Source organism: Hyla sarda, chromosome 8 (assembly GCF_029499605.1).
Source record: "Hyla sarda isolate aHylSar1 chromosome 8, aHylSar1.hap1, whole genome shotgun sequence".
NCBI lineage: Eukaryota > Metazoa > Chordata > Amphibia > Anura > Hylidae > Hyla > Hyla sarda.
The window spans coordinates 224,066,787-224,077,932 of record NC_079196.1 but is presented as its reverse complement, the minus strand read 5'-3'; positions in this window follow the sequence as shown (position 1 = coordinate 224,077,932).

Here is an 11,146-nt window from a genome sequence, read left to right as displayed (position 1 = left end):
AAGCTAAATGCTTAGTTATCCATAGAAATGAAACAGCACCGTAAACCATGGTATGGCGAACCTTACAAAAATGTCTGCCTTGGAAGCCTTACAGATTGTACATCTTCAGGAGAACCAAGAAACCAGACGATGAACCGAAAGGCATTGACAAGCAGGACCAATTGGAAGAGAAAGAATTCTCTCACAGGCTCTTGCTCAGCAATGAGGAGACCTTTCACCTCAGTGGGAAGGTCAGTTGCCCACAAGTGCACTTATTGAACACATGAGGGACTCACCCAAGATAAACAATGCCTATGGCCCCTTCTGTTTTATAAGTGAGGATCCGGTCACTGGCCATTTCGGCCTGGATATGGTTTAGGAATAAAGCAAGATCTGCCAAACGTATCGACCAGCAGAATGATTACCTCCACATTTCTGTATGGCTGTTTGCTGATACCTGAATTAAACTACCCGAACATTGGATCAAGGACTCAGTGTATCTGGTATATTTATATAGTATGATATATAAAGACACACACACACACACACACGCATATATATATATATATATATATATATATATATACACACACACACACACACACAGTGGGGTAAAAAAGGATTTAGACAGCCACCAACTGTGTAAGATCTTCCACTCAAAAAGAATAGAGGGGCCTGTAATTTTCATCATAGGTATACCTCAACTATGAGAGACATAATGAGGAAAAAATCCATAAAATCACATTGTCTGATTTTTAAAGAATTTATTTGCAAATTATGGTGGAAAATAAGTATTTGGTCACCTACAAAGAAGAAAGATTTATGGCTCTCACAGACCTGTAACTTTTTCTTTAAGAGTCTCCTCTGTCCTCCACTTGTTACCTGTATTAATGGCTCCTGTTTGAACTTATCAGTATAAAAGACACCTGTCCACAACCTCAAACAGTCACACTCCAAACTACACTATGGCGAAGGACACCAGAAACAAAATTGTAGACTTGCACCAGGCTGGGAAGACTGAATCTGCAATAGGCAAGCAGCTTGGTGTGAAGAAATAAACTGTGGGAGCAATTATTAGAAAATGGAAGATATACAAAACTACTGACAATCTCCCTTTGTCTGGGAATTCACACAAGATCTCACCTCATGGGGTCAAAATGATCACAAGAACTGAGCAAAAATCCCAGAACCACATGGGGGGGGGGACTTAGTAAATGATCTGCATAGAGCTGGGACCAAAGTAACAAAGGCAACCATCAGTAACACACTAGGCCACCAGGGACTCAAATCATGCAGTTCCAGATGTGCCCCCCTGCTTACACCAGTACATATCCAAAATGTATTTGCAAATTATGGTGTAAAATAAGTATTTGGTCAATAACAAAAGTTCATCTCAATACTTTGTTATATACCCTTAGTTGGCAATGACAGAGGTCAAACATTTTCTATAAGTCTTTACAAGGTTTTCACACACTGTTGTTGGTATTTTGGCCCATTCCTCCATGCAGATCTCCTCTAGAGCAGTGATGTTACGGGGCTGTCGCTGGGTAACACGGATTTTCAAATCCTTCCAAAGGTTTTCTATGGGGTTCAGATCTGGAGACTAGGTAGGCCACTCCAGGACCTTGCAATGCTTCTTACGAAGCCACTCCTTCGTTGCACGGGCGGTGTGTTTGGGACCATTGTCATGCTGAAAGACAGTCACGTTTCATCTTCAATGCTCCTGCTGATGGAAGGAGGTTTTCACTCAAAATGTCACAATATATGGCTTTATTCATTCTTTCCTTTACACGGTTCGGTTGTCCTGGTCCCTTAGCAGAAAAATCAGCCCCAAAGCATGATGTTTCCACCCCCATGCTTCACAGTAGGGTACTTTGGATGCAACTTGGCATTCTTTCTCTTCCAAACACGATGAGTTGAGTTTTTACCAAAAATTTCTACTTTGGTTCCATATGACCTTCTCCTAGTACTCTACTGGATCATTCAAATGCTCTCTAACAAACTTCAGACGGGCCCGGACATGTACTGGCTTAAGCAGGGGGACATGTCCGGCACTGAATGATTTGAGTCCCTGGCAGCTTAGCGTGTTACTGATGGTACATAATGAAAAGAAAAAAGTCAGCACTTACCTTAAGACTCCTCGACAAAAGGTGCTATACAGTCATGGCAACAGCTGCAGGTCCACCGGTTGTGCTCTGCTCCAAGTGCAAGTAAATCCAGTAATGAATCGCAGAAGAGGAGGAAATGCTGCAGCTCACCGGTAAGGTGCAATCAGACTTCTTTGTTCTTTAAAACAAGTTGCAGGTAAAGAACATGTGCAGTCGGGAGAGAAATTATGTTTTAACTTCTTAACAGAGAACAACAGGTAACGCCGTTTCACACAACACGTGTGCTTCTACAGACCTGCCCACTTCCTGCACCTCGGCTCTGAAGTACTCACCCCCCAGTGACGTGTACAGGACAGGTGAGATACAATTAAAACTCCAACATGAAAAAGTGAATAACAACATTAAAATCAGAGAAAAATGCTAAAATCAACCTTGTTGTTCAATCCCAACATTTCTTGGGCTCTTTTTTTTTTATTTTAATGATCAATAAGTCCTATCAATGCAAAAATGGTACCGTTAAAAACTTCAGATCATGGCGCAAAAAATGAGCCCTCATACCGCCCCATACACGGAAAAATAAAGTTTTGGGGGTCAGAAGATGACAATTTTAAACATTAATTTTCCTGCATGTAGTCCGACAAAATCATATCTATATAAGTAGGGGATCATTTTAATCGTATTGACCTACAGAATAAAGATAAGGTGTCATTTTTACCGAAAAATTTACTACATAGAAACTGAAGCCCCCAAAAGTTACAAAACGGCGCGTTTTTTTCAATTTTGTTGCACAATGATTTTTTTTCCGTTTCACCGTAGATTTTTGGGCAAAATGACTGACGTCATTACAAAGTAGAATTGGTGGTGCAAAAAATAATCCATCGTATGGATTTTTAGGTGCAAAATTGAAAGAGTTATGATTTTTTAAAGGCAAGGAGCAAAAAACGAAAATGCAAAAACGGAAAAACCCCCGGTTCTTAAGGGGTTAAAGAATAAAGAAGTCTGATTTCACCTTACCGGTGAGCTGCCGCATTTCCTCTTCTGCGATTTGTTACTGATGGTAGCCTCTATTACTTTGGTCCCAGCTCTCTGTAGTTCATTTACTAGGTCCCCCCGTGTGGTTCTAAAAAGAGAATGAGGGAATAAAAGAAAAGAGGACAGCGCCTCATGTGATACCGTAAATCAAGTGGATCCCCCAACAGGGTGTGCTCTCACCTGGTGTCCCTCTTGAGGGTTAAGCGTGTCTCCCCTTTTGAGGGGTATTTGTTGGTGTCCGTGCTGCAGCCGAAGGTGCCTAGACTGGTGTCCTGTGCAGGAACCCGTAAGGTGCTTGGATGAGAAAGGAGAAAAAGAAGGCCCTTGCATCCGGCTCTGCTCGGTCCAAAGATGGTTCAAGGAAGACGTAGGTTACAATAAAATAGTTTATGTAAATGTAATAATAAAACTATTTTAAAAAGCATGCAGGCAATGACGCGCTTCGAGATCAACATATTCCTTCTTCAGATTGCAGATGTATATAGGAAAAATAAAAATTGACATTAAATAGACAGCAGATGGGCGCCAAAGAAGATATTCCAGGTCAGAGGGCGTGTATCTGACCCGGATCTGGATTGGAAACCACTGAAATGTCACTAGACTTTACCATTGTGGAGACACATTAAAAAACATAATATACAAGACATATTTTGTGGGAATAAAACAGATACATATATGAACACTGTGTCATGATTGATGAGTTAGCTTTTGTATACAATGTATATGGAATGGCGTCTGAAGCGCTGGGAACATATCCCAAAAGGAGGCTTGGAGCGCATCGGCCGGACAACATAACAGGTATTATTGAAACATGATTAGCTAAACGAATGAGAATTAGAAGAACTCAGCGTTCAAGGATATTAAATGATAAAGGAGAATCAGAGGTTCCCGGGACACGTTTAAATAAATTTGCAGGCCTGAGAAACCTATACAAGGGTAAGAGGAGGCACTGGCGACCAATCGGATTGTAGAATGTGTATATATAGTAATATAATAGTTTTAAGAGGGGCGGAGGGAACAGCCATGTTATCGGTAACAGAAGGGAAGAATGGAGGAGCTACCATATTAAGGTAGGTGGAGCGTGTGTATTAATGATGATTAGATTACATGCTCAATATACTCATTGAGACCTGACGGTTGTAAAGTTTGTAGACGGAAGATCCAATAGTTCTCCCGTCGAAGGAGACTAGTGAATCTTTGATTTGTGTCCTCCAGAATATGTTCGATTGGCATAATCCGGAATTCAGAGAATTGGCAATCATGCACCGCCGCAGCATGCCTTGACACACTGTGAAGAGTGTATCCATTTGTCACATTTGATTGATGTTTAGTTTAATAGGTCTTGTATATTATGTTTTTTAATGTGTCTCTACAATGGTAAAGTCTAGTGACATTTCAGTGGTTTCCGATCCAGATCTGGGTCAGATACACGCCCTCTGACCTGGAATATCTTCTTTGGCGCCCATTTGCTGTCTATTTAATGTCCATTTTTATTTTTCCTATATGCATCTGCAATCTGAAGAAGGGATATACTGATCCCGAAATGCGTCGTTGCCTGCATGCTTTTTTAAAATAGTTTTATTATTACATTTAAATAAACTATTTTAATGTAACCTACGTCTTCCCTGAACCATCTTTGGACCGAGCAGCGCCGGATGCAAAGGCCTTCTTTTTCTCCTTCCTCATCCCGTGTGGTTCTGGGATTTTTGCTCACCGTTCTTGTGATCATTGTTCTTGTGATCATTGTTCTTGTGATCATTTTGACACCACAGGGTGAGAATTCCCAGATTGAGGGAGATTATCAGTGGTCTTGTATGTCTTCCATTTTCTAAGAATTGCTCCCACAGTTGATTTCTTCACACCAAGCTGCTTGCCTATTTCAGATTCAGTCTTCCCAGCCTGGTGCAGGTCTACAATTTTGTTTCTGGTGTCCTTCAGCAGCTCTTTGTCCTTGGCCATAGTGGAGTTTGGTGTGTGACTGTTTGAGGTTGTGGACAGGTGTATTTTATACTGATAACAAGTTCAAACAGGAGCCATTAATACAGGTAACGAGTGGAGGACAGAGGAGACTCTTGAAAAAGAAGTTACAGGTCTGTGAGAGACAGAAATCTTGCTTGTTTGTAGGTGACCAAATACTTATTTTTCCACCATAATTTGCTAATTAATTATTTTAAAATCAGACAATGGGATTTTATGGATTTTTTTTCTCATTATGTCTCTCATAGTTGAGGTTATAATCTATGCTGAAAATTGCAGGCCTCTCTCATCTTTTTAAGTGGGAGAACCTGCACAATGCATATATATATATATATATACCCATATACATACTACACTACATACTATACTATATAGAGGGTGTTAAAAAAAATATCCTGTGGAAAAACTACAACTCACAGCATACACACCAAGTAAAAGGCTGCCAGGGCACAATAATAGAAGTTATAGTTTTTCAAAAGCTGGATAGTCCACCTTTTGGAAAAACACTGCTATATACTAGACTACACTATAATGGATAGAGGGGGAGATTTATCAAAACGTGTAGAGGAAGAGTGGTGCAGTTGCCCAAGGCAATCAGATTGCTTCTTTCATTTTTCACAGGTCTCTTTAAAAATAAAAAAAAGCTATCTTATTCGTTGCCATGGGCAACTGCACCACTCTTCCTTTGCACAGTTTTTGATAAATTTCCCCCAGATATCTTTTATATATACATATTTTTATATAGTATATATAATCAGTGTTTCCCAACCAGTGTGCCTCCAGCTGTTGCGGGCAACCAGAGGCTGTCTGGGCATGCTGGGAGTTGTAGTTTTGCATCAGCTGGAGGCACCCTCATTGGGAGGTATGTCGCAAAGAAGGGCTGGTTTACCAGAGAGATGCTGCAGTAAGCCGGGCCCTAGAGCAAGTTGCAGTGTCTGAATTTTGGAGGTAGTATGGTCCGGGTAAGAGACAGACACATATACAGCCTTGCTTCATAAGACACATGCACACACATGGCTCTACTACATAAGAGACAAACACTTCTGCTTCATAATACACACATGCATAGCTCTGCTTTATAAAAGGCACACACACAGCTCTGCTTCATAAGACACAGTTTTACTTTATGAGACAGTTCTTCATGAGACATACAGCTCTGCTTCATTAGACACAGCTCTGCTTCATGAGACAGTTTCACATCGTGAGACAGCACTGCTTCATGAGACACACAGCTCTGCTTCATGAGAGTTTTACTTCATGAGACAGCACTGCTTCATGAGAGACACAAGCAGCTCTGCTTCATTAGACACAGCTCTGCTTCATGAGACAGTTTTACTTCATGAGACAGCACTGCTTCATGAGACACACAGCTCTGCTTCATGAGAGACACAAGCAGCTCTGCTTCATTAGACACAGCTCTGCTTCATGAGACAGTTTTACTTCATGAGACAGCACTGCTTCATGAGACACACAGCTCTGCTTCATGAGAGACACAAGCAGCTGCTTCATTAGACACACAGCTCTGCATCATGAGACACAGCTCTGCTTCATGAGAGACACAAACAGCTCTGCTTCATGAGACACAGCTCTGCTTCATGAGAGACACAAACAGCTCTGCTTCATGAGACACAGCTCTGCTTCATGAGAGACACAAACAGCTCTGCTTCATGACAAACAGCTCTGCTTCATGAGACACACACAGCTCTGCTTCTTGCGACACATCTCTGCTTCATGAGAGACACAAGCAGCTCTGCTTCATGACACACAGCTCTGCTTCATGAGACACACACAGCTCTGCTTCATGACACACATCTCTGCTTCATGAGAGACAAACAAAGCTCTGCTTCGTGAGACACACACAGCTCTGCTTCATGACACACAGCCCTGCTTCATGAGAGACACATAACACTGCTTCATGAGATACACAGTGCTGCTTCACAAGACACACAGCTCTGCATCATGAGACACACAGCTCTGCATCAAGAGACACACACAGCTGTCCTTCCCCAGACACATATACACACACACAGCTCTGCTTCATGAAACACACACACACACAGCTCTGCTTCATGAGACACACACACACAGCTGTCCTTCCCCAGACACATACACACACACACACACACAGACTGCTTCATGAAACACACAGCTCTGCTTCATGAGACACACACACACACAGCTGTCCTTCCCCAGACACATACACACACACACACACACACACACACAGACTGCTTCATGAAACACACAGCTCTGCTTCATGAGACACACACACACAGCTGTCCTTCCCCAGACACATACACACACACACACACAGACTGCTTCATGAAACACACAGCTCTGCTTCATGAGACACACACACAGCTGTCCTTCCCCAGACACATATACACACACAGACTGCTTCATGAAACACACAGCTCTGCTTCATGAGACACACACACACAGCTGTCCTTCCCCAGACATATACACACACACACAGACTGCTTCATGAAACACACAGCTCTGCTTCATGAGACACACACACAGCTGTCCTTCCCCAGACACATACACACACAGACTGCTTCATGAAACACACAGCTCTGCTTCATGAGACACACACACACAGCTGTCCTTCCCCAGACATATACACACACACACAGACTGCTTCATGAAACACACAGCTCTGCTTCATGAGACACACACACAGCTGTCCTTCCCCAGACACATATACACACACAGCTCTGCTTCATGAGACACACACAGCTGTCCTTCCCCAGACACATATACACACACAGCTCTGCTTCATGAAACACACAGCTCTGCTTCATGAGACACACACACACAGCTGTCCTTAACCAGACACATATACACCCACACAGCTCTGCTTCATGAGACACACAGTTCTGCTTCGTGAGACACAGCTCTGCTTTATGAGACACACACAGCTCTGCATGACACGCAGCTCTGCTTCATGACACACACAAAGCTCTGCTTCATGAGACACACACACAACTTTGCTGCATGAGACACACACCTCTGTTGCATGAGACACACAGCTCTGCTTCATGAGACACACACACAACTTTGCTGCATGAGACACACACCTCTGTTGCATGAGACACACAGCTCTGCTTCATGAGACACACACAACTCTGCTTCATGAGACACACAAACAGCTCTGCTTCATGAGACACACACACACACCTCTGCTTCATGAGACACACAGCTCTGCTTCATGAGACACACACAACTCTGCTTCATGAGACACACACAACTCTGCTTCATGAGACACACACACAGCTCTGCTTCATGAGACACACACAGCCCTGCCTCATGAGACACGCACACACACAGCTCTGCCTCATGAGATACACACACACACACACACCTCTGCTTCATGAGACACACACAACATAGCTCTGCTTCATGAGACACACACAGCTCTGCTTCATAAAACAAACACACAGCTGTTTCATGAGATACACACAGACACAGCTCTGCTTCATAAAACAAACACACAGCTGTTTCATGAGATGCACACAGATCTGCTTCATGAGGCACACAGAGTTCTGCTTCATGAGACACACACAGCTCTGCTTCATGAGGCACACACAGCTCTTTCACGAGACACACACAGCTCTAATTCTTTTAGTTGTCTGGAATAAAGAATTGGTGTTTTAAGGAATTGCTGGATCAACTGTTCTTTTCTACTGACACACACAGCTCTGCATCATGAGAAACACACACACACACACACACAACTTTGCTTCATGACAGACACACAGCTTTGCATCATGAGCCACACACACCCACACACACAACTTTGCTTCATGACACACACACACAGCTCTGTTTAATGAAACACACATACACAGCTCTACTTCATAAGCCACACACACAGCTCTGCTTCACGACACACACACACAGCCCTGCTTCATGATACACACACACAGCCGTGCTTCATGACACACACACACACACAGCTCTACTTTATAAGAGACAGTTTGTCTCATAACACACCAGTATCTCTCCTGCTTCCCCCACATTTGATACTTCCGCTTGACAGCGCCCTCTTCTGTCTCTCCTCTGCTCAGCATCCTCTTCTGTCTCTCCACTGCACAGCGCCCTCTTCTGTCTCTCCACTGCACAGCATCCTCTTCTGTCTCTCCACTGCACAGCGCCCTCTTCTGTCTCTCCACTGCTCAGCATCCTCTTCTGTCTCTCCACTGCACAGCGCCCTCTTCTGTCTCTCCACTGCTCGCATCCTCTTCTGTCTCTCCACTGCACAGCGCCCTCTTCTGTCTCTCCTCTGCTCAGCATCCTCTTCTGTCTCTCCTCTGCACAGCATCCTCTTCTGTCTCTCCACTGCACAGCGCCCTCTTCTGTCTCTCCACTGCTCAGCATCCTCTTCTGTCTCTCCTCTCCTCCCAACCTCTCTCTCACTCCCTGAATTATCAGATCTTTTGGTGACAAATTGTAACAAACCTGCTCCACCTGTAATCACCTTACTACTGGGGGGACACACTGTAACAAACCTGCTCCACCTGTAATCTCCTTATTACTGGGGGGACACACTGTAACAAACCTGCTCCACCTGTAATCACCTTACTACTGGGGGGACACACTGTAACAAACCCCCTCCTCATGTAATCTCCTTACTACTGAGGTGACACACTGTAACGGACCTCCTCCTCATGTTATCTCCTTACTACTGTGGTGACACACTGTAACAAACCTTCTCCTCATGTAATCTCCTTACTACTGGGGTGACACACTGTAACAAACCTCCTCCTCATGTAATCGCCTTACTACTCGAGTGACACACTGTAACAAACCTCCTCCTCATGTAATCTTCTTACTACTGTGGTGACACACTGTAACAATCCTCCTCCTCATGTAATCTCCTTTCAACTGGGGTGACACACTGTAACAAACCTCCTCCTCATGTAATCTCCTTACTACTGGGGTGACATACTGTAACAAACCTCCTCCTCATGTAATCTCCTTACTACTGGGGTGACACACTGTAACAAACCTTCTCCTCATGTAATCTCCTTACTACTGGGGTGACATACTGTAACAAACCTCCTCCTCATATAATCTCCTTACTACTGGGGTGACACACTGTAACAAACCTCCTCCTCATGTAATCTCCTTACTACTGTGGTGACACACTGTAAAAATCCTCCTCCTCATGTAATCTCCTTACTACTGTGGTGACACACTGTAACAAACCTCCTCCTCATGTAATCTCTTTACTACTGAGGTGACACACTGTAACAAACCTCCTCCTCATGTAATCTCTTTACTACTGAGGTGACACACTGTAACAAACCTCCTCCTCATGTAATCTCCTTACTACTGTGGTGACACACTGTAACAAACCTCCTCCTCATGTAATCTCCTTACTACTGGAGTCACACACTGTAACAAACCTCCTCCTCATGTAATCTCCTTACTACTGAGGTGATACATTGTAGCAAACCTCCTCCTCATGTAATCTCCTTACTACTGAGGTGATACACTGTAACAATCCTCCTCCTCGTGTAATCGCTTTACTACTGTGATGACACACTGTAAGAAACCTCCTCTTCATATAATCTCCTTTCTACTGTGGTGACACACTGTAACAAACCTCCTCCTCATGTAATCACCTTACTTCTGTGGTGACACACTGTAACAAATCTCCTTCCATGTAATTACCTTACTGGGGTGACATGTGACCTCTCCTCCAGCTCAGCCCCGCCTCCTCCACAGCATCACACAGGTCCTTCAGCCACAATCTCTCTTCTCCTCCACAGCTAAGCTCCGCCCCTAATATGTGATGGTGACATCATCACAGGTCCTATATCTCCAGCATCTAGCAGTCTGGGCCTTGGGGGAAAACGGAGGGAGGGTAAGAATAATTCAGAGGTCGGTCCTGCAGGACTAGTGTAACAGGGACGGCGTTCCTCCTCATAAATGTTTGTGCTGCACGATATGAATTTTTCCTATAACGCAATACCGGTTTGGCCCCTCCCCCTCGGGAATGAATGAATTATCAACCCAGCGCTGCACTGTCCCCCACATAAGGG